At 45.2% G+C, this 24,832-nt stretch overlaps 1 protein-coding gene across 5 annotated transcripts in view; it reads left to right on the top strand.

Moving 5' to 3' along the window:
* Positions 1 to 24,832, top strand: part of LOC139765963 (uncharacterized) — a 250,433-nt gene that overhangs the window by 96,600 nt on the left and 129,001 nt on the right. Inside the window, exon 1 of one of the 5 annotated variants that reach the window (XM_071693979.1) lies at positions 19,631 to 19,905. The exons of the other annotated variants lie outside the window; for them this stretch is intronic. The gene's annotated coding sequence lies outside the window, so the exon portion shown is untranslated. Of the gene's footprint in view, positions 1 to 19,630; positions 19,906 to 24,832 lie in introns of those variants that run through there. 5 annotated transcript variants of the gene reach the window in all.

A 24,832-nucleotide genomic window follows, 5' to 3' on the forward strand; every position in this document is an offset into this window, starting at 1 on the left:
TGAGAATAACTTTTATAGTTATACTTAAGTCTAAAGGGCGGTGATATATAGAGAACTTTGGGAAAGTTAAGCCGTAGTTTAATTACATTAGTTACCCATAATCAGTTTCGAGGTTTTCTTTCTTAGTCTTGTTACAGAAAACGAATTGCTGAATAGAGTATGGTATTGTATAGTATATTGTGTTTGTCCCGACGAAAAACATTTTCTTCTTGGAATATATTGTCTGTTGTTTGGGTTTGCATACGGTAAAAGAATTTTGTGTAAATCCATCTCGTCAGTACTTTGATTTTGGTAGAATAATCATTAGGTCTGATGTTACAAACTTCATTCTTGTTTTGAATATTTCTTTTGCACTACCGTCATGTTCTCTGCCGTTGCCAGGGATCACACATGATCACCTGAAGAAGGTGTCCAGGTCCTATTTTATATAATTGTAATGGTTTGATGTTGACGGTCTTAATGAATGACCCAGCCAGCTATAACAGCCTCAAGAGCTGAATCCAAAAGCCAAGGCAATCAATAGCTCAGAATCGCTAGATTTTAATGTAGTTTCAGTAGCGCCAAGATTGTCCATGTGCTGGTATTTCATTTTCGTGATCTTATATAGTCATTTTCATCTGCCGAGAGTGAACTGCCAACATTCGCTCGTCGTCCATGTGTAGGCAGTTCAGAAAAACACACACAAAAAAAAAATACCAACTTCATCCAGACAGTAAAGCTGTTTAAAAAAGTTTTTAGAATTAACATAGTTTATTATACTTTCCCCAGTCGTCTATTGGCTGGAGACTTAACGTAGACTTGGCCCTAAAGTTACCCAAGTGCGCCACTGTCTGGGGGAGGGAGGAGGCGTTAATCCCCAGGTTATATAATAAGGATGTCGGTTGGTTTGTTACCTACCTACCTCGTACCTATGTCAAAAGCTTCTCTTACCTCTCCTTCTTTCCATTTAGTCTCCCCTCGTCTATTGCATAATCTTCCAATTTCACACGTAACTTACTCTCTCCTCCAGATGACTTCATCATCTTGATAGAAGCTCTCCCGTCTCCCCTACATATCCTCCCCGTCTCCTGTTTAACCTCCCCTCTCATACTATTATCTATGAGGTTCCCCTGCATAGAGTTCCTCTCACCCCCATATAACCTCCCCATATCTACCGTAAAACTCCACTTTCTCCCTAGTGTAACCTCCCTTTCAATGTCAGCGTCCGTGCCTCTCAGGTAATCTCCCATCCCCATGTAATCTCCCCCCTCCCCATTTAAGCTGTTTTCTCCCTTTGTCGCCTCTCCAGTGTAATCCACCCTTATCCATCTTATGTTTCCCCTCCCTCAGCCCCCCGCTCTCCCCTCTACCTATCCCCTGCGTTAATCCCCTTCTCCCCACCACCACCCCCGTCCCCAGTGTTACGTCACACACGTAAATAAGATCGTATTAGCTAGGCCTATTTTCAAGCCTACTTGATAAAGGCGAAGCAGAAGTTTGATATGAAAACTCTGGTATCATATCATGGACATACCCTCCAGGGACGTACCAATTTACAACATATTTATTTATTAATTTCTTTGGAAGATTAGATAAATTCACTCGTCACTCGAGGCACAGATATATTGTGCATTTTATTATATTCTCATTTATTTTACTCTCGTTCCCAATGCACAGTAGATTCATATTTTTTTTCTCTCCTGTTGGTTCCATGTTGTTTGCAGATGATAGCCGGTGTGAGTCCCCGTGTCTCATCCACTATTACTGGATTTGTTATGTAGTATGGGAATGTATGTGTGTGTGTGTGTGTGTGTGTGTGTGTGTGTGATTGCGATACCTTCCTTATTCTGCATTTTTTTTTCACATTATTCTTATCTAGCTATCGTACACGACCCAGGGTAGAGCGTCCACCCTCTGATACCCTGCGATGGACTCGAGCGTGTAATCAAGACTCGCTCACTCACTCCCCACGGGTGGCTCCCTCACTCCTCACTCCTCCGGTGAGCTGCGGACCATGTCGCGTTCGTGTTAGCTAGGGTTGATGCGAGCGGCTGGCTGACAGGCGGCGCAGTAGACAGACTCATGATGACCCGACACGTGGAAAAGGAGGAGGGGGATCTGACACGACCTGGTCGGTGGGTGAGGGATGGGTTGTAGGGGTTGTGGTTTTCAGAAGCAAATGGTGTGGGAGCTGCTGAATTTGAGGTTTGGTAGGGATTCGGGAGTGGACGACGATGGTAGATTGTTGGGCTGTGAGAAGTAGTTTGGCGACTGTAGGCCTTGTGGTTGTGGTGAATTGTGGATTCGGGTTGAGAAAGAGGACTGAAGATAATGAGGTGATGAGAGAGAGTGTAGAGTTTACAAGTTTGAGGTAAGTTTGTGAAAGTTAGACATGTAATGTGTGTGAGGAGGGTGAAGTTTGTATAACATGCTATCATGCAGGGAATGGGGGAGAAGGAGGAGTAGGAGGAGGAGGAAGTGGTCTTAAGAAAGGTCAAGGGAAGGAGGTGGTGTTGGGGGGCAGCCCTGGAGGGTAGACACGAGGGGTTAGGATGTTCCTGGTCAGATACTGACGGTGCAACACTCGCTAGTTTTCTTCAAGGGACATGACTTGTTTGCGTAAGACGACAGGTGTTGTGTTTAAAGAGCTCGAGATACAAGTGTTGTGAAATGGCTCGTGTCTCTTCATGCACAACGCAAATTGTAGAAAGTTCACTCGGTGCCTCCCGGATTGATCCCAAACTTGGATGACGTGTTCCCCGAACGCGTGATGAACGAAAGTAAGACTGAATCCGAAAGCCATCGTTGCGACAGTGGTTTATCTCGCGTATTTCTCGAACGCCTTGGCGGAGTTGAGTTCTTAATGACATCGCCGAAAATCCTACGAGAAGAGTGCGCTCCCAGCGTTAACCTCTCTCTTGAGAATGGAAGATACGTAAAAAGGATTTTGCATCGTCACATCCTGATTACCATCCATATTGCATCATTACATCCTAATTACCATCCATTTTGCATCATTATATCCTGATTACCATCCATTTTGCATCATTACATCCTGATTACCATCCATATTGCATCATTACATCCTCATTACCATCCATATTGCATCAATACATCCTCATTACCATCCATTTTGCATCAATACATCCTGATTACCATCCATTTCAAGGAAAATTGAAAAGACGCGTCAGTAAAGCTCGGAACCCACGCTTAGGGGAAATATCTGTCACATTCCTCACGATGCTTTCTAAAGAGGCAGTAGTGTAGGCTCAGCAGACCGTGACACACACACACACACACACACACACACACACACACACACACTGCTTCGCCGGCCGGAACGTTGCGCTGGTGGTGGCGGCGGCGGCCTGGGCTGGGCGGGGCAGGGCGCTGCGGGATACTGTAGCCAGCCGCTTATGGCCGCTGCTGTTGATGCCAGGCCAAGTTTGATGATGATGAGATAAATCGATGAACACACACACACACACACACACACACACACACATAGATTATGTTTGTAGTGCTGTGAACTTCATATGAAAATCAAAGAATGAAAGGGATTGCATCAACTTACAAGGGGACCGAGACAAAGTCCAAAGGTCGCCTGATATGCTTTGATGAGATTCGAACCCGAGTCAATCATAGTACTGACGATGGGCCGCGGTGAAAGCAGGACTCGTTATCAGTATGGATTTAGCACGAAATAAACTGCAGGAATCTGTGTGTGTGTGTGTGTATGTGAGGGTCGAGGGAGTTGTGGTCAGAGCACTTGTCTTAGAAGAATTGTAAAGGAGACACACTGTCTGCTGGCAGATAATAGCATCGCTTTCGATTACTTACATATGGAAATAGCCAGCAAACCGTTCGCGCATCGCATATTACGCCAAAAACAGGTTTTTGCGAGATGCAGACCAGCACCAGAAGTCATGACATGAAAATAAGCAAAAAAGTAATTCGTTAGGAAAGGTTTAAAGAAGTAATATCCGGTAAATGTAGTGGACGAACGGAATAAAATGAGCGACGATATTGAGAAATGTTAACAACATTCACAAGCTTAAAAAAAGTTGTATGTTGACTTTCGAGAGATTGTCCAGTCCTCACGAGTGTACAGCTAACTCCTCGCCATTTAGACCACAAGAAAGTCCGATTGTAGATTCTCTCTCTCTCGTATTCCTCGTATGACTGAAGAGTCTCTTGTGTGTAGGAGGAAAGAGAGAATAATGAAGAGGTATGTGTGAGTACCCGCCACGAGGCAGGGCTAGCTAGCGGGCGGGGTGAAAGTTGGGATGGAAATAGAGGAGACGGCAAAGCATAGATAACCGAGTAATTAGCCCGAGAGAAACCTTTCAGAGCAAAGGGGAAAGTGAGGGAAGGAGAGAGGGTGGGGTCCAGGCCAGCAGCAGCAGCAGCACAAAATGCGCATCGAGGAACGAGACTACGGAAATCTGTGCTTTCCTACAACCCACACACACACACACACACACACACACACACACACACACACACACACACACTAAGCCACTGCCGCTCCTGACGAACTGGTCATAAACAGAGGACGAACAGGTTTCTTTGGTAGCGGGGAGGAGGTAAGGGTTGAAGAGTACACACGAGTGCAGGAAATCTAAGAAAATGATAAAACATTAGAAAATTTTGAGGTTGTATTCCCTTTTTTGCATGTGCTAGTTCAAGTCTGCTGCTCTATACGAACAAGACTGGTGAGGTCATGTTGTGGATGAGCAACGTAACGTAACATGACGTCAGTATCTGCAGTGACATCAGCACCTGCAGTGACGTAAGTATCTGCAGTGACATCAGTATCTGCAGTGACGTCAGCACCTGCAGTGACATCAGTATCTGTAGTGACGTCAGTACCTGCAGTGACATCAGTATCTGTAGTGACGTAAGTACATGCTGTGACATCAGTATCTGCAGTGACGTCAGTATACGCAGTGACATCAGTACCTGCAGTGACGTCAGTACCTGCCCACTGGAGTCTGAGGAAGTCATCTTTGTGACCTCTGGTAAAATCCTTCTGCTCTACAACTCACAGGATGACCATCGGGTATTCTGGTGAATTGACCGGAATGCGACAGAGAAGCTTACAGTCAGGAGCGGGGGATATACCAGGATGAAGCTGCTGAAGGTGCTGCTGCTGCTGCTGATGATGATGAAGGTGCTACTGCTGCTGTTGCTGCTGCTGCTGAAGGTGCTGCTGTTGCTGCTGCTGCTGAAGGTGCTACTGCTGGTGCTGAAGGTGCTACTGCTGCTGCTGCTGCTGAAGGTGCTACTGCTGCTGCTGCTGCTGAAGGTGCTAACTGCTGCTGCTGCTGCTGAAGGTGCTGCTGCTGCTGCTGAAGGTGCTGCTGTTGCTGCTGCTGCTGAAGGTGCTACTGCTGCTGCTGCTGCTGCTGAAGGTGCTACTGCTGCTACTGCTGCTGCTGAAGGTGCTACTGCTGCTGCTGCTGCTGAAGGTGCTACTGCTGCTGCTGCTGCTGAAGGTGCTACTGCTGCTGCTGCTGAAGGTGCTGCTGTTGCTGCTGCTGCTGCTGCTGCTGAAGGTGCTACTGCTGCTGCTGCTGCTGCTGAAGGTGCTGCTGTTGCTGCTGCTGCTGCTGCTGCTGAAGGTGCTACTGCTGCTGCTGCTGCTGAAGGTGCTACTGCTGCTGCTGCTGCTGCTGAAGGTGCTGCTGTTGCTGCTGCTGCTGCTGATGATGAAGGTGCTACTGCTGCTGCTGCTGCTGAAGGTGCTACTGCTGCTGCTGCTGCTGCTGAAGGTGCTACTGCTGCTGCTGCTGCTGAAGGTGCTACTGCTGCTGCTGCTGCTGAAAATGATCTGTGGTGACTAACAAGAACGCATTTATCATCCTCGTTCATTACCGGGGGGAAACCACCCACCCACACACACTCCCAGGGCTTCCCACGCCGCTGCCTCCGGTCAAGTGTGCTCTCCAGACCATCCGAGATGGATTTGATTTGCGCCTGTATCAGTGGGTTTATTGCGCACCCCATGCTCAACCTGCGAGCGGTGGCGCAAAAGGACGACAGGGGTCAGTGAGGGACTTGGTCAGACCCCAGCGGTGCAGCGTTCACCCAGAGCCCGCGGCCTCCCACGCACACCGGGAAAGCCAAGACGTGACCAAAATGGTGGGACATTTTTGCACGTACCTGTGTCTTAAGACCGCCTCCGGTGGGAGAAGTCAAAGCAGAGCCAGGTACGTGAGGGAGGGAGGGAGGCTTGGGTGGGAGGGGGTACTGGGTTATGATGAATCAGACGCTGTGTGTTGCGATATCACGGTGACCGTGAAGGTATTCTGAGCTTGAAATAGACGTGTCGTTACCGAGGACAAAGTCATTGTTCTTAAGAGATGGTTAACATTTTATGGCTAATATATATATATATATATATATATATATATATATATATATATATATATATATATATATAGAGAGAGAGAGAGAGAGAGAGAGAGAGAGAGAGAGAGACCTCTCACGGTAGAAAGACTTTTCACTTGCAGTAGCCAAGCACGTACAAGCCTTTGTCCCATGTATTTAAGGTATCCTCTTGGCTGTGGAACGACTACCGACACCAGGATTCGAACCTGTGCGCTCGACGCTGGGTAGTTAAATGATCGCGTCACGGTCAGGAAGGCCAGGCGATACATGACAGAGGTCCCATCTACGGCAGGTGTCAGCTTGATGGTACGGGCTGTCGCGCCGTCGTGGTTAGCGGTGCTAACACGCGACCCAAGTGTGGCCCAGGTGTGCCCTCTCCTCGAGGCTGGTCGATAAGAAATGAGGACCCTAGCTTAGGTTATGGGTATGTATCTACACGAAGCGTATAGTAGATAGCCATGAGTGTGGCATTCAGTTGCTCGTGGCGCGTCAGGTACTATAAGGAGAAGAAGAAAAAACAGACGAAGCACCGCCGTGTTGGATGGTGCTCAGACCAGGCCCTCCAGTAAGACCACGAGTCATACGGAAATAGCATAACGTGTGCGAGTGTGGAGGACGAAGATATGGTCTGCAGCCGGGGTCATAACCAGGTTCTGCTTATCTCTCTCAGCAACTCCATATTTTCTTTCTTCTCATCCTTTTCCCTGAGCATTTAAGGGTGTGTCTCTCTCTCCACCTGAAGCCAGTACCCTGAAGAGGTGAATGTGTGACTTTGATATGAGCTAGAAAGAACCTGTAGTTTTTTACAGTGGATGAACAACATAGGGTCGCACATAGTGAGCTGGAAACTGTTCACTTATACCACCTCGCCCTCAGGTGTAGCGCGTCAGGACGGACGACAGAAAATCCAGAGATTCCTGTTCTTTCAGGCGAGCGCTTGGCTGTAATTACAAGGCTGTCGTGGAAGGTCATACCGCTTGTCCCAAATACGACACCTTTTGGCCCGTCTTCCGCGTAGAGAGGAGGAAGTCCCCTCCCTACCATGAGCACCGCGGCTTCTGGGCGTGTTATTTCCTTGTTGTGTCAAGCGAGACTCTAAGTACAGTCAGCGGAAAGGCCAGGACGGGGTTGTGGTTACCGGTGTGATCGTGTGGAGGTGTGTGTGTGTGTATACAGAGCCCGTCTCTCTCTCTCTCTCTCTCTCTCTCTCTCTCTCTGGGTACTGCCTGTGGAGCAGAACTGGTTGTTGTGGTAGATTTCCCCCCGCCGACCACAGGGATCCAGCCAGTGGCAAGGAGGGGCATCTCATCGGGCATGCTGCCCGTGTGCCAGGCATTACCTGCCTCCGACCTGCCCAGGATGACAAGAGACTTTTTGCTGCTGCTGACGGTGCTCATGACGATGTGAGGGCGTGTAAGTGGTTGGAGGGGGTTATGAGGGAATGACGGGAAGGGGAGAGATGAGGTTCAGTCCGGGAGGGGTGGGACGGGGAATGGAATTGGTGAGGGAGGGGTAGAACAGGGGAGGAATGTAGTGAGGTGGAGGTGGAACAAGGGAAGGGGTGTAGAGATGTGGGGATGGAACGGGGAGGAAGAGGTGGAACGGGAGAGGAATGTGGTGAGGGAGATTGGAACAGGAGAGGAATGTAGTGGGACAGAGGTAGAACCGGGGAAAGGGTATAGCGAGGTATGGATGGATGAGTGGGAGGAGGTGATGAGGGATTTACTATAGGTACTGTGCAGGAGTAGAGTGATTGCGGAGGGGTAGGGGGTGTTCTGATGTGAAGAGGAAGCGGATACTGTCAGGGGTACAGGGTGTTATGGAGCAGAGTTTGCGTTGGAGAAGGCCAAGCTTGAGGTGTTGTGGAGTGGGGAATAGTGTCGTAGAAGAAGGGAAAGGAAGAGCTTTGATGGGTACAAGGAGAGGAGGGAGTGTTTGTGGAGGGAGGGAGGGCTAGGGTGAGTGCAGGGAGATTATTGATTTCGTCTCGCCCTGTGTATTGATTAATATCCACACAGGTGTACAGCTCCCTCCCCAAGCTGTCCGGGATAGGTAATTCCACACATATGATTCACAGGCATGGATGGCTTTCCCTTAGAGAGGAGGTGGAGGTTACCGTAAGGGGACTTTACATAGTGGAAGGTTTCTAGGGATAGAGGAGTCGTCATACCAAATGACCTGACCTATGCAAGTGATGATTCAGAGCGCAGGTCCACTTTATGCGTGGGTTAGGGCCGCGCTGCACACCATTTGAGCCTTGCAGTTAATGATCCATCAACACGGCCAGGTCTGACTGTGCAGTTTCGACCGGCACTCTCAAAACTGAGTGAAAAACTTAGCGTCTGCAACGGGTTTCAGGTCCTGCCCCTGGGAGCGTCTTTTCCGTCTGTTGGGAAAGTTGAGGGTTTTGCGTATGATGAACAGGCGAGTAATATTGGTATGGAGCAGCATGACAAATATTTCCAGACTGTGAATTTTATTTCTTCATATGAATACATTTCAAGCTGAGTGTTTATCTACTCTATTGGTTTACTAGTTTATGAGTTGTTATGCAGTTATAATAGTTTAGGGTAATTTACAGTCTCCGAACCATAGATATTTATTGGTGAGCGATGATTATATGTCCTTACCTGCCCTAACCTTACCTAAGGGTTGTGTATTCTTAACTCGGGGATTGGAAATACAGGTCTATCGATTGCATACAGCAGAAATCTCGTAGCTGTTGTGGGGCGTACACTGTAAAAAAAACACCAAAGTCTTGAATTATCATAAAATTGTTTATATAGTCATGTTATTAGCCTGATGTACGGAGTGTATTGTGTTGGATGTCGGTAAACAAATGGGACCCGAATGAGGAAGCCAAGGAGCAGGTCCTGGTTGGCTGGTGTCGGGAGGATGTGTGTGTGTGTGTGTGTGTGTGTGTGTGTGTGTGTGTGGGGTGGGGGTAGTGGGCGGCGGCAGTGATGAGGATTAACATAATGGGTGCGTGGGGACCTGAGCCATGCTGTACGGACCACTCTCGGTGGTCCGTCTCCTCCCAGACAGTCTCTGGTAACTACGAGGGATAGGAAAAAAAATTGATGGTTCTTTTTATAAAACTGCAGATGTGATGAAACCATGTTTAAAAGTAGACGTCAATATATATATATATATATATATATATATATATATATATATATATATATATATATATATATATACACACGAAACATGTCGTGCCACATGTAGAGAAAATTTACATATTTAATAAAATTGTATGAACTACTGAAGTGCGATTTCGCCTTCACACACACACACACACACACACACACACACACACACACACACACACACACACATACACGCACACACAAAACGGTGGACTAGAAGCCAAGATACACTGCAGAGTAATAATGGAGGAGAGGAATTTCCCAACAGAGAGGTGCAGCGTTAGTGGGAAGATGATGAAGTTATGGCGGGAATTTTCTGGTGTAATGAAATGCAGGAGGACAATGTGGTAGATGAGTGACCGGTAGAATCGTGTCGTTATTGCATTAGAATCCTGTGTACGATGAATCATTGTCTTGAACTCTGGGGCACCTAAGGGTTACAGCTGAAGAGTTTATTAGAATATTTTGAGCTGTTATGCCTTGTCTCGCTCGCGTCCTTATGTCAAGGGGACAACTTCTTTTTCTATTGAACACGTTTTCTATGAGAAGGTGAGAGAGACTCTTATAATTTTCATCTTGACGTGTTCGGGTGTAAACTTTCCCAAACTGATTCACATGTGGCGGCGCCTCAGTGGTGGGCGGTTGACGGCGTCCTTCGTGAGGGTTTGCACGCGTATTTTTTCGGGAAAAATACCAGATGTACAGTCGTACTAGATGTACAGTCATACCAGATATAGTCATACTAGATGTACAGTCGTACCAGATGTATAGTCATACTAGAAGTACAGTCATACCAGGTATAGTCATACTAGAAGTACAGTCATACCAGGTATAGTCATACTAGAAGTACAGTCATACCAGGTATAGTCATACTAGAAGTACAGTCATACCAGGTATAGTCATACTAGAAGTACAGTCATACCAGGTATAGTCATACTAGAAGTACAGTCATACCAGGTATAGTCATACTAGAAGTACAGTCATACCAGGTATAGTCATACTAGAAGTACAGTCATACCAGGTATAGTCATACTAGAAGTACAGTCATACCAGTACAGTCAGGTATAGTCATACTAGATGTACAGTCATACCAGGTATAGTCATACTAGAAGTACAGTCATACCAGGTATAGTCATACTAGATGTACAGTCATACCAGGTATAGTCATACTAGAAGTACAGTCATACCAGGTATAGTCATACCAGATGTACAGTCATACCAGGTATAGTCATACTAGATGTACAGTCATACCAGGTATAGTCATACTAGATGTACAGTCATACCAGGTATAGTCATACTAGATGTACAGTCATACCAGGTATAGTCATACCAGATGTACAGTCATACCAGGTATAGTCATACTAGATGTACAGTCATACCAGGTATAGTCATACCAGATGTACAGTCGCACCAGGTGTACAGTCATACCAGATGTACAGTCATACCAGATGTACAGTCGCACCAGGTGTACAGTCATACCAGATGTACAGAATGATTGTGAGATTTTTACAACAGCTCTTCCCCAGAATGTATGCAGAAGTAAATGATCAGAAATAGCCGACGAAGACGTCATTTACAAGAAGTTTCATTATAAATCACAAAATGGCGTCGCACTCGAACCTGGAGCATTGATGATGTGACCTTTGACCTGATCTTCAACGTTACAGGTCAGGGGTCGGGTCATCCATAGCCAAGGCTGTGGTAGTACTGTCGTTGTTGTTCCAGCGGTATAGATTTCCCCAGAGGTGGAGGGGTCGGCGGGGGGGGTCGTCTCCACCGCCACCAGTTGGGCGGTGAGATTATAGCATGAACTCGCGAACCTGACTCCCGTTGTCGCGTTGGGATGCGCGGCGAGCTTCTCCGAAAGACTAAATGTAGACCTTTCTATGACGGAAACTAACTAACTGATCTCAACCAGACCTTGGCGAAGTTACCGCATCCTCTTAATCCAGTTACGACACAGACGCCTCACCCTCTCCTCCCTATCCCTGCCTGGCCTCACGGGAGGGCGTTGGACGTGAACTGGGACCTCGCTGGGGTCGCCCAGGCAAGGTGCTGAGAGCTCCGTTACATCTCGTCTTGGCTTATCGGGTGAGGAGAGAGAGAGAGAGAGAGAGAGAGAGAGAGAGAGAGAGAGAGAGAGAGAGAGAGAGAGAGATAAGACGCCATAACTAATGAACTGTATATGTACACACTTGGCGGAACCCGTGGAGACATCTGCGCCATAAAATTATACCAGTTTTACTCTTGAGTTGCTGTTAACACCCGGAGCGGCGGTACCAGTGGCTGGGGATCGTCATCATGCTTTTGAATACTTGACATTCGTCTGATTCCGTTAGAACCCCGCGACTCACTCGTGTCTGTACCATAACCATCCCCCCGTTGGCCAACATGCTGCAGCAGTGGCAGGTTGTGACCCGTTGAGAACGAGTGTTCGACCCTTGGGAATGCTGGCGTGAACTCTGACCCGATTCTTTTAAGAGTTAGGACAAAGGCTTAAGCCAATCGTGGCATCTGAGCGTCGCACCACTGTGATCAGTGGTCGTTCCGTCGTGCCAAATGAGTTGACCGTCACGATTTATCTTGGTTGTATAAACAGACGCGGGAATTAATTCTGCAACATCTCCCGCTACTCTAGTGGTAAGATGATCAAACCAGGCACCATCATTAATCCAGTTTATGCCGTGTAAGTGCACTTGGATCTGTCTATCTTAGAAACCAAGAAGCTCAGAGGGAGTTTTAAATGATTAGCCTCCTGTGGCCGGCGAGTGAACTTGTTACGGTGTGTGTGTGTGTGTGTGTGATCCGCGGTTGGACTGAGTGTTTGCTAGGAGGAGGGTCGTGTGGCTGAAGGTGGGTATGTTCCAGGGTGTTGGCAGGGCGTGGTAGGGACGGAGTGGTGTTGGCCCCATGTAAAGTGGTTCAGGAAGCAGTAGTATTATCCAGGGTGAGGGAGTTAAAGAAGGGGTGGTATTATCCAAGGTGGGGTAGTTATGGTGGGAGTGGCATTTTGCGAGCTGAGGTAGTTAGGGGAGGCGTGGTATTTTCCAGACCTAAGTAGTTAAGAAAGGGGCTGGTATTATCCTAGGTAAGGTAGTCAGGGAATAATGACAGGGTAGGGATGGGATTCACCGCAGTTTAAAGAGCAGTACAGCGTACTCCACGAAAGACGAAAGAAGGTACGTACAAGTTGGTCGAAGTGTGGCCCACAAGACAAGGGGCGGCTCGGGGCAGACTTTGATATGAACCATATCATTAGTGTAATACTGACGAGTGACATGTAATTATCAATTATCATTAATCTAATAATGAATAATGACCATGTAAAGTTAACCAACATTGATGATGTGCCTGAAAAGTTAACCAACATTGATGATGTGCCTGAAAAGTTAACCAACATTGATGATGTGCCTGAAAAGTTAACCAACATTGATGATGTGCCTGAAAAGTTAACCAACATTGATGATGTGCCTGAAAAGTTAACCAACATTGATGATGTGCCTGAAAAGCTAACCAACATTGATGATGTGCCTGAGGCACAGGTGCGACAAAAATGAATCTCGGCAGGATTTGCTCCCCTTGCTCTGACCCAGAGGCTTAAGCATAGAAAGATGATGATATGCCCAGAAATTGAATTGTTTCATGGGCGAGAGATACACATTATTGTACAGGAATTAGACCGACTCTTTACCATACATGTGAAGTGATTCTTTCGTTTTTTTTTTTTTTTTTTTTTTTGAGAGCAGCTGTGTGCATGAGGTCATAATCTTTATATCGACTGTACACCAAAAATACAGAAACGCGTTGATGAAGAGAGTTAGCCTGACCCGCTGTGCCGTGGCCACAACGGCGGCATCATCCTGCTGGGCCGGGGTATGTGGCTCAGCCTCCCTGGACGGAGGGGTGGGTACACACACACTCGCTGTGGCCAACACCTGGCTCATCCCTCCATCGTGTGTGTGTGTTGACATCCGCGTCAGTAGCAGTTACCTCTCTTTTCCTCTCTCCTTCTCCGTCGTCATCTCTCTCTCTCCCCACCACCTTCTCTTTCTTCTCTCTCTCTCACTCTTTTTCTGATTCCTCGTTCCTCCTCCTCCTCCTCCTCCTCCTCCTCCTCTAATCATCGTTCTCTTGAGTCTGATGGAGCCCCTGTGTCTTCACAAGATTACATCGCAACCTGAACTAACCATCTTGACGTGAACATAATTTATGGCCTCATAAACCATGACGTACAATAAAGAAAAACAAAACTTTCCTCAGTATTTGTTTTGTCCCATTTCATTATTATTATTATCAATAAAAATAGCTTATCAATATGTGCAGTGATTCAGGGATATCTAACAGTGGAAGGCATTTTACTGCTCCATAAAGGCATTACAGGCTGACACACCGGTCCAAAGAAAGGTATTCGATCTCTTATTCGAACACTGGTCTCGCCTCTCTTCCTCCTCCCGTGTGGAGGTAACACAGGGCCTGGGCCCGCGTGATTATTCTGGAGATGTTTACAAGCGATCGCCGTCTTGAACAAAAGAGTCGTAGGCATAATAATTCAAGGGGGGCCAACATACGCGTCGTCTTAGACGTCCGTGTCTGATGCCATGGCAACGCTCTTGTTATTGAATTCAGGTTTGACTGTTGCCTGTCTGACCTTTGACTCTACACATCTGCACATAACGCACACCTGCATTCCGCTTCCGTTCATAGGTCGCGGAATACTTAAAGGATGCCCGAGAGAAAGTGAAAGTGAGCCATATGTAGAAAAGTGCAAATCTAGAATTTGTTTTTATTTATAGAATGTACCGACTACCCACGACTACCCAACGTCTGTGAGAAAGTAAACACCCACCCCTGGAGGAGTTCTCAGGACTAGTAGCTAGTTGGCCGGTGGGATGAGAGGGTCTTATAATGAACACAGGTGCCTCAGGGGCATGTCTATAAATGGTTGGCATCTGCACTCGAAGAGGAGGATCGAAAACACTTTGTGTGTTTTACCCAAGCGGCTGAGTAGACTCGCATGAAGGTATCGTTAGCCAGGTAAGCCTAGTATCCACACTTGTGCTTTATTCCTTATCTTTTACGAGCCTAGTATTCGTGTGTGCGTGCATTTGTCTGTGTGTGTGTATTTGGTGAGTATATATCTCTGTACGTTTTGCCATTAGGTGTGTGTGTGTGTGTGTGTGTGTGTGTGTAGCGTAGCCACTCACTAGAGACGTCACAGTTGCCAGTTTTGACCGGATTACAGGCAGGGTCGCCAGTTCACACCGCCAGGATGGCTCCTAGGACCTGCCACAGCGTTGGCTCTGAGACTTCAGTGGCTCCCGTTTCTCAGTGATTTTTAGATCTTGCTGGTTCGCCTCCCCTGGTTCGTATCCCCCTCCACTCCCCCCCTTTTTTTTTTTTTATTGTAACGTGTGTTGGATTCGCGTTGTATCGCGGTCCTCGGCAACTGACGGTTCCTTGCAAAATCTTTTTCAATGTGGCTCGTAGATCTGTTCTGGCAAGCAGGCTTTCGGTTCTTGCAGGTTGCATGTAGTAACCTCTCGGTCACCTTGGATATTCCCGCCGATACTCGTTGATTCTCTCCGTTCTCGTTCCCTCGTCGTCGACGCTTGATTCTTGCAGATTCTCGGTTCTCATGTCCGCTCGGGCCTCGCTGCTTCACAATCTCGACGATTCTCTCAATTTTCTCATGATTTCTTCTCGTCTTGCGGGCTCTCGGGGTCTAACAAGTTGTTGGTGTTTTTTTTTTTTTTTTGCTAGCTTTCGAGTCTCACTAAACCGGCTCTTGCTCCGAACCGGCTGACCTCTTAGGTTACTAAAACCAGCACTAGACTTCCTAAGCCATGAGGGACATTCTAAATATGTGGCAGGGGAGGAAGGGGGGACATTATTCATGTGTGGTTGGGGATATTCTACACGTGTGGCCGGGGACATTCTTCCTGTGTGGTTGAGGATATTCTACAAGTGTGGTAGGTAGGTAGGTGTGGGTCCACACCCGTCTGAAATGAACATACTTTGTTATTTCAAGGCTGGCGCGTCCCAAGCATTAGTCTCTGGCAGGAGTTACAGATCGGGTCCTTACGCTGCCCACACACGTAGGCCAGTGTCGTTAAAGTGAGCGGCATGAACACGAACACAGTGCGGCCTCCTGCATGTGGATTGCCAGTGTTCGCGACGGTGTGTCGTGTGGTGCTATGTTCTCTTGTATCGCTTGTGCCTGCGTATACATGTGCGTGCGTGTGCATGCGTATAGCGGTTGCTGCGTGCGTGTCTTGGTGTTTCCTTGCGTTAGGATGGCTGCGAGTGACTCAGTGAGCAACGTAGAGCAGGTAGCGTGCCTGGCCTGTCCCAGCTTTCTTCTCTCACCCGTATTTCCCAACGTTACTTTCTCCTCCCTCTGTGCCTTCGTCAGGCTGACTCTCACGTACGGTCAGTTGCTCCACCTCGCCACAGCCGGCCGGCCGGTCGGCCAGCTAACCAACCCGACATCCTCGCGAGGATTCAAAACTTCCCTGTTGTCTGTTGCACCGTTGACTGTAAGGTCTCATCCCCCCAAAGTACGAGGGTGTGACCCTTTAGGGACAACGGTACGACCCTTGGGAACGATGGCATGACCCGTGGATCTGAAGGGTCAGGTCAGAGGTCAAGTCTGAGGTGTATGATGTACAACTCACCTGGGTCTGCAGAGGGTCAATGACGGCTGGGCAGTGAGTCAGCACTTCAGTGGCCATCGAGTTTCACTCCCTCGGCCTAAAGTGATGCCTTCTCTTGTCTCTGCTTCACCCACACGTGGATTGCTGGCACCGTACACAATCATACACTCTGTACTTCTCACACGTAACGACTGACATCACTCGTAATTCACATGACTCGTTCTCGATTTTCCCTGGAGTGAGGGCTTTGCACCAGCAGGGCAAAGACCTTGTGGTAAGGACTCGTAAGTGGGTACCCCACAGTCTGACTATCCAGTCACCACCCCCTCCTCCTCCTCCTCTGTCCCCGCCCCACCACCTCTAGCATTACCTCGTCCGTCTGGCTAGCCTCCTGGCTGGCCGGGAGGTTCCAGCCTCCTGTGGAATACAAATTGGACTTTATCTCAACGACCCGTCCCACCAGGTCGTCCAGCCTCTGCCTCATGCCGTGTGTATGTGCCAGGTGTGGGGATATGTGTCAGGTGTGGGCGTTTGTGGCAGGTGTGGGTGCAATTGTTGTGGTGTATTTGCCACTTGTTAGTGCTTATGCTTGGAGTGTGTGTTTATCCCATGAGTGCCTCTGCCTGGACTGAGTGTTTGTGACCGGGGTATGTATTTGTGACGGAGGTATGTTTATCTTTATGACTGGGCAAACGCGTGTGTGTGTGTGTGTGTGTGTGTGTGTGTGTGTGTGTGTGACCGGTGTTGTGTGGGACTGTGTGTTTGTGACTAGGTCTCATGATTTCATGATGGGACGTTTGTTTCTGACTGGAGTTCTGTGTTTGTGTTGAGGGCTGTCCCCTGCTGGTGTACGGGTTCGGATCCCTTTCCGAGTCAACGGGTTCTTATGTTTGGCATAATGATCTCAATGTTATCCATGGTCACTATCCCATACCATTCTGCTCTTGCCGGGTCGGTTGCATTTTGACACCAATCGTTACACCTTGAACGTTGTGTTTATATATATATATATATATATATATATATATATATATATATATATATATATATATATATAATGTATAGATAGATAGGTAGATAGATAGATATGACATATTACCCTCCAACAGCCAGGACTCGAACCGAGGCCCTTTGCTTGGAAAATATAAATCACCAAAGTTTATATATAATTGTGAATCTGTGTATCCGTGTCGTACTTTGTGGTCGAAGGGTAAGTTTTTAACAACAAAAAAATATTATTGGTTCACGCGGATTTATTCTTTCCTCCATTCCCGTAAAGTTTTCTGGGCTGATCTAGATTAGGTTACTGTCACACTAGGTTAGAACTGCACCTTAGCCCAACCTAACCTTATCGAACGTGTCCTAAACCATCCATACTTCACCTAGCTCAGAAAAAAAAAAAAAAACGTTGGGGGATGGACAGTTTATTATGTGATTTTCATTCTGCATTGAAACCTGAGTAATGTCTCTTTAGTATCATGTTGCATCTTATATTATCTTACGTCTTATTCATTTTGTCACTTGCTACATTATGGTGTGGGTTTTTCAACCTCCTAACTACTCATTGGAAGCCCCCCCCCCCCCAAAAAAAAAAAAAGAGTAGAGAAAGGAATATATTGTTACAAATGGCAGTCCCAAAAGGTTCATGAAGTAATTTTAGAATACATAGATGGATATCCTTTTAAGAGTTAGGGGCGAGTGGAGGAAAATGTCACTGAAATAAGTAGGAGGAAATGGAGGAGAGGAGACGAGTAATCTAGTATATGCTGGGAAGGAGAGTGTCCCGGGCAGTGTGTGTGTGTGTGTGTGGGACACGGGGCGTCGCTGGACCTAACCGGGGTAGTGACGTCACCCTACGTGCTGGCAGGGATTCTACCCTGGCTCCCTCCCCTAGACCCGACACTCCCACCTCCCTACCCCGGAACCGCCAGTACACAGTCGCACACCAGTTTAAGGCACTGGTATCATGTCTGATAAGATTACCATCTTACAGCCAATGAAACGGACAAATATCTTTCTTGGGCCTGGGCCATGATAACCTTTACGCTTAATTTTGATGACCAGTAAATAGATATATTTTTTTTTTTGTTCATTGGTATCAGACTGAATCATAACACCGCAGGGGAAAAAAATATATGGCCCGTATATTGTGGGGAGTGGAGAGGTCGCACGATTTGCTCTCCCCAAAGGCCGCCCGTGGTGTAGCGTTATATGGAAACAAGTCAGAAGTGGATTGATATGTTTGCCAGTCTCAATACATCACATGTAATCAGTACGGCTATAATATTCTTCTTATACAGTTATTCATCTGCAAATGTTATACATTATCATCTATGTAGATATATATTTTTTTTGTTTTCAGTTCGCTACTGTTGTTGATATTAATGATTTCATTCATATATGTTGTTCTGCAATGGTGATAAGATGCAAGGAATTCACATTGCAAAGGACCACTGGGGTCCTGTCAGGGTTGTTTGTGGTAACTGCAGGGGTCAGAAACTCGTACATTAGTGTGGCCAGAGGAGTAATGTGTACAGATGATTCACAGATAAAACTAGTTAGCCTATCTTAACGTAGATTTTTTTTCGACATAACCCAGAGACTGAACCCGATTTTTTGTCGTTATTGGTAAACAAAAAAACGAAATGCAAATATTATCTAAGGCAATTTCATTTGCTATTGAATGTTGAATAGAAACATTGATTTCCTGTGCAAGCCAAGTATATATTACCTTGGTTCATGATTTCTTTTTTGTATGTGTGCAACATTTGGAAAGATAACAGATATAGAATAGCGTAAGTGGAACTGCATTAACTTTAGAAAATGGAAGGTGGAACAACACTAAAGCGAATATCGGTACAGACAGGTCACCCTTTGAAATAGGTTACTTAAGTTTGATAACTAATCATAAAAGAAATCGCCTTAACCTCCTATATATATATTATAATATTCAGGTCCTTATTTCTGGTTGTTACCTGGTAACGTATTCCAGAAAACCTACTCATATACACGAAACGCGGGTCGGTGGACGTGTAACCCTTGGAAATGAATAGGCTTGTACAACACAGTCTACTCAGCGAGAGACTTTAAAGCAGACTTTCAACATTTTATTTATATGACATGAGCTGACCACCCACAATGACGAATTATCACATTTTTATCGACATTTGTTAGTACGAAAGAAATGTGTTGACGTCTGATGCACTCCCTTGCCGGGCGGTGTAGAAATGTAATGTATTCCTCTATCTTCTGTTTTCCGTGTATCATAATTGTATAATTTCTACCTTTCTTTTCTTATCTCTACCAAATTTCTTGAATTGATTTCACATACTTTGTCGGAAAATAAATCAGTGTTGTTTTTGCGGCATTATGAACTGTACGATAACATGTACCAGGCTAGCGGCAGCGAAGACGGTCTAGTAAAAAACACGCATAGACCAGTTGTTGACTAGATATCAAGGAGTGTAGTAGTGTCATTTCTCTATGAAGAATTGTCAGTGAGAGACGCACGCTTATGTTTAATTTCACGTGATATTTTTTGTTTATCGTTGTGCAGAGAAATAGCTTTCCGCTCATTAAATCGTGCAGTAATGAAGTTGAACTTGGTCAATAAACATTTTTTTAACTAGCTACCAAACTTTATTTTTTCGGTATTGTCAAATTTGCTGCACATGAGAACAGCTTATTGTTTGGATAACTTTCACGTGAAATTCATCTGATTTGTACTCAAGGTAAGCCAGCATCCTATTCCCTATTGTGGTGTGTTTCTTTTATGTGTGATTTCACTATGGGTTTAGGGGACGTCCAACAGAATAATGAGAATTATACATGAAAGTTGCACGGAAATCAGAGCTATACTTTCTCCATTGAGATGATTTTGTTTTTAATTCAAGAGAAATTTCAAGCTTCAATGTTACAAGATAAAGGGGAGAACGTTTATATATTCTGTCCATCATTACATGTATATCAGAATGTTATATATATATATATATATATATATATATATATATATATATATATATATATATATATATGTATATATAAGGTATTGCCTCGACTGTAAAAAATAAGAGGAAAGTTGCATAATTAAGTACCTATGTTGATGCTTCGTGGGCTACTATGCCTTGTCAGTGTTGAGCAGGTGCAGAGGGAAGGGATACGTGTAATTGCTCTCCACGATTTAATTGCGCCGAGAATTTACCCGGCACATTGCCACATGGCCAGAAGCCTGCGGGTAGGTCCTCATAGACCTTGCCATCCTTGTCCCCATCTCTGTGGCCACTACCTCCGTCGTACCCCACCCGACCCGTGTCCTTTTCGGAAGCCAAAGACACTGCAAGTAAAGCAAAATGGATGCATACTTGGAAGATGCAACCAATATCTATGAATTAGTTCACATTTTAGTATTTTAATGACTGGTTGCCGTAGATTATTATCAGATAAAACAAGTTCCAGGTCTAGGTGAAGAAAGGTATGGGCAGTATTCGGGCCATCCCCGCCTTCAGCTTGGGTAGGATGCCAGTTTGGACGATTATTTCTTGTGATGAGAGCTCGTTTTGGAATAGTTTTATCACTGAATTGTCTGATGTTATTTTGAATCCTCGTTGTGTTAAAACCAGATGCTCTTGTATCACAATCATTTACGTGAGTTTGACCGAAGCTCAAGAAATGGAGCGGGGAAATGGGTGAGCGAGCATATGGTGGTGGCGTGACCATCTGGGAGAGCAACCAGCTTCTCCCAAAGGCAGGACGCTGCGGCGGCGAAGTGTCGAGCACCCACCTAGGACCATGGCCTTGTATCTGATTGTAGATCCCTACTTCCATTCTGGTCGCAGCTACCCCCATAACGTCATTGTATTTCGGTTGAGTAGTATAGCATAAGAAAAGCTGGAAAAGTTCCTTATATGCTCGTGGTCATTATTACCACGAGAGATTTTGATGTTGGAATTTACCCAGATATATGAAAGTATGCAGTTGATCAAGTAGGGTAAATTACTTGAAAGTTATGCTTTACTTTCTAACAATGAAAGAATTGTCACTTACATTGTATAACATTGTATACTGTTATTTTCAACCATACACACACACTATATATATATATATATATATATATATATATATATATATATATATATATATATATATATATGTATATATATGTATATATAATTTCTAACAATGAAAGAATTGTCACTTACATTGTATAACATTGTATACTGTTATTTTCAACCATACACACACACTATATATATATATATATATATATATATATATATATATATATATATATGTATATATATATATATATATATATTATCCCTGGGGATAGGGGAGAAAGAATACTTCCCACGTATTCCCTGCGTGTCGTAGAAGGCGACTAAAAGGGGAGGGAGCGGGGGGCTGGAAATCCTCCCCTCTCTTTTTTTTTTTTTTTTTTAATTTTCCAAAAGAAGGAACAGAGAATTGGGCAAGGTGAGGGTATTCCCTCAAGGCCCAGTCCTCTGTTCTTAACGCTACCTCGCTAATGCGGGAAATGGCGAATAGTTTGAAAGAAAAAAAAAATATATATATATATATATATATGATATTTTGCTGGTATATATATACCTGCAAGTAGTTTCATTTCAAGCGAGGTCATCATCAGAAGTTGTATCATCGTTAGCAGACCTGCCTCTATTGAAGTCAGTAATTTCCTTGCTCTTGCATGGAGTGCAGCCTTTTAAGCTGCAGGAACTCCTTAGACGGGGTTTCTAGGGTTGTATGTATCATGAATACATTGATTTTGTTATATACTGTCTTTTACACTGCGTTTTCTTTTTATTACATATTTCCAGCTATTGCGATTTTTTTAGTAACGGAAATATACTTAAAGCGTGGAAAAAGTACACAAACATCTAAACATCAAAGGACTATGCCCAACCAACTAGTAAGGCGGAGGGCAAACTTAGGCATACAGTTTGGCATGCTGTCCAAAGCTTCGCAATATCATTGACATAAGTGGGTTTTTTTTCAGAATTCACTGGATTGACACAGCCACCACTGATGTACGTTGGAGAAAGATGAGTTTAAATGGAGTATGCCACTAGATGCATTCGTTTGACTCATTATTAGATGAATTCCTCAAACATTGCCATTAGGGTACAACCTCATCAATTTTATTGACGGCAATGGGGCTTAGCATCTGAAAACCAGCTGAGGGAAACCCTTGAAATCAGGATTCAAAAGTGATCATCGTTGTAGAAACTGATGTAGCTAAGGATGACTGGATCAGCCGTGTAGGGACCTCCCATAGGACAGCAGCAGAGCGACGGTTACATGGAGCAGCTGTTGGGGAGGGCGACCACGTGCGATTCATCGCCTCCCTCTACCGACCATCGACCAATTCTCCCCTCCTCCCTCATCTCCCTCCCCACCCCAGCATTCTGCCCTCTAGTATTGATCCGTTTTTTTTTTTTTTTTAAACATATAAGGTAACGTATTATTGAAAGGTTTACCCTTGAATGGACGAAGTAAAGCAGGTAACTTATCAAGCTGTTTAAAGACTACCAAAGCAGGGGTTCGAGGAGGCAGCAGCAGAATTTAAAAAGTAACTCAGCAGTAGATGTGGAGATGGCAGCAGTTAAATGGGTATGACAGCTTCAGATCCACCATGCTTTTGTGGTGCTCGCGTCTTTTGAAGCTATATTTAGTCGACGTTACACATATCTCAGAAAGAACTGTATGGATGTTCTTAGTGGAAATGGGACATTTGGGTTGTATTTGCTATTCAACACAGCATTACGTAGATTTGTGATTGTGGTCAAACCCAACGTGATAAAAGTATGTCAAACCAGTCCATTGTTGAAGGGGAAAAAAACGGGGCGTGCTTTGCAGCTGAATTAGATCTCGTGCTTCTGGTTGAACGAGATATCTAGTTTGTTTGTGAGAAGAAAGCCCGAATTGCAGGTGGTGGTTGTGATGAGTGCCCGCGCAACTTTACACACACATACACACACGTCATTACTAGATATGATCTTTACGTGTATTTGCAGGGGGCATTAAGAATATCATACATAAAAATTGTTGATGTGGTGAGGATGTTATAAGAACAGAGAAACTAATGGGGTGATATAATCGTGGAAACTGTAATGTCTTTGGTAGCATAAACTGGAAAAATGAAGATCAGTAGCCGCGAACTAGAGAGCTGTGGTGAAAGATTGTGAAATATACGGCAGATTAGGAACGCGGTTCGGTTATAGAGGAAGTACTAAGAAAGGATGAGGAACGGTTCAATTAAAGATGTAAAAAAGCAGTGGATCTTCGAGGTGTGCTGTAACGAAGATATAATTGGGACTAGGGACTGAGCCAGTCAGCATTTGTGAAGTATAAGAAAGCAAGGATGAAGTATATCAAGATAGAAAGGAAGAACAAAGAAATTTTGATATGAATGTGGCATGACAAAATCTAAAACGATTCCATAGATTCACCGGGAGTACACTGCCAGTTAAAAACAACTGATCAGTCAGTCTGAGGTATTTAGAGTGCCGACTTGTAAAGGATGATGTTAGGATGTTTGAAGAACTGATAACTTCAATATTAGGGAGATAGAATGGAGTGGAGGTTTAGAAAGCTTTTGAAATGTTTAGAAAAGGCATTCGCAGGGTACAGAAGGGTTTTAACCCATACCAGGCTAATGGTCCTGTTAGGATTACACCGTAAGTGTTGAAGATGGGAGCAGATACACTCGCACTCCGCTTGAAATCATGCTCAAGATGTCGCTGGAGAAAGGCAAAGTCCCAAGGGAGTGGAAAAGGGCAAACGTCATACCAGTCTATAAGAAAAGAGACCGGGAAGAGGCACTGAACTACAGACCGGTCTCCCAGAGGAGAGTGGTCTGTAAGGTACTCGAAAAAGTGATAAGAAAACAAGTTGATGACTTCCTGCTGAGAAAAGGTCATGTGTAACGAACCTCTTTAGATTTCTATGAGAGAGTGAACTCTACTTAAAACAAAAGAGAAGGCTGTGTGGATTATTTACTACTGGACTGCCGGAAAATATTTGACATCGCTAGCTAGGCTGAAACCGGATCACCAGACAAGAATAAGGGGGAGAATCCTTCGATGGATATATTAGCTTGCTGGAAGGGAATTGATTAGAAAGAGCGGCAGAGGAGCCACGTCGGAATGGGTCTAGGTCACGAGTGGGTTGCTGCAGTGTTTTGTTTGTGGGATCCTTACCTTTCTTGACCTATCCATGTGATGACTAGACGGAGGGTAAGGGTTCTTACCGGAATGCGTTTGCAAATGGAAAAAAATGAAAGACGCAAAGGTCACGGAGGAAGAGAAAGTTCAGGAGGATTGCATCACCTTACAAGGGAGCCTAAACAAACTTCATCTTTGGTGTGATACATGGTTGATGAAATTCTACCCGAGTCAGTGTAAAGTACGGTGATGAGAACGGGTCACAGCGAAAGTCCTCGAAGTAAATGTTATCTAGCAGGAAGTAAGCTGCAGTAATGTGTGTGTGAGAGAGAGTTGGGAGTTGATTGGCGGGATGGTGGATCTAAACATTTGGCTTGTGTTTGTAAGTGTGATTATGATTAGTTTCATGCAACATTTGATCTTCGTTTTAAACCCTCCCCCAGATGATAAGACAAAAAGATAGTACTAATATGGCTTT

Source organism: Panulirus ornatus, chromosome 56, assembly GCF_036320965.1.
Source record: "Panulirus ornatus isolate Po-2019 chromosome 56, ASM3632096v1, whole genome shotgun sequence".
NCBI lineage: Eukaryota > Metazoa > Arthropoda > Malacostraca > Decapoda > Palinuridae > Panulirus > Panulirus ornatus.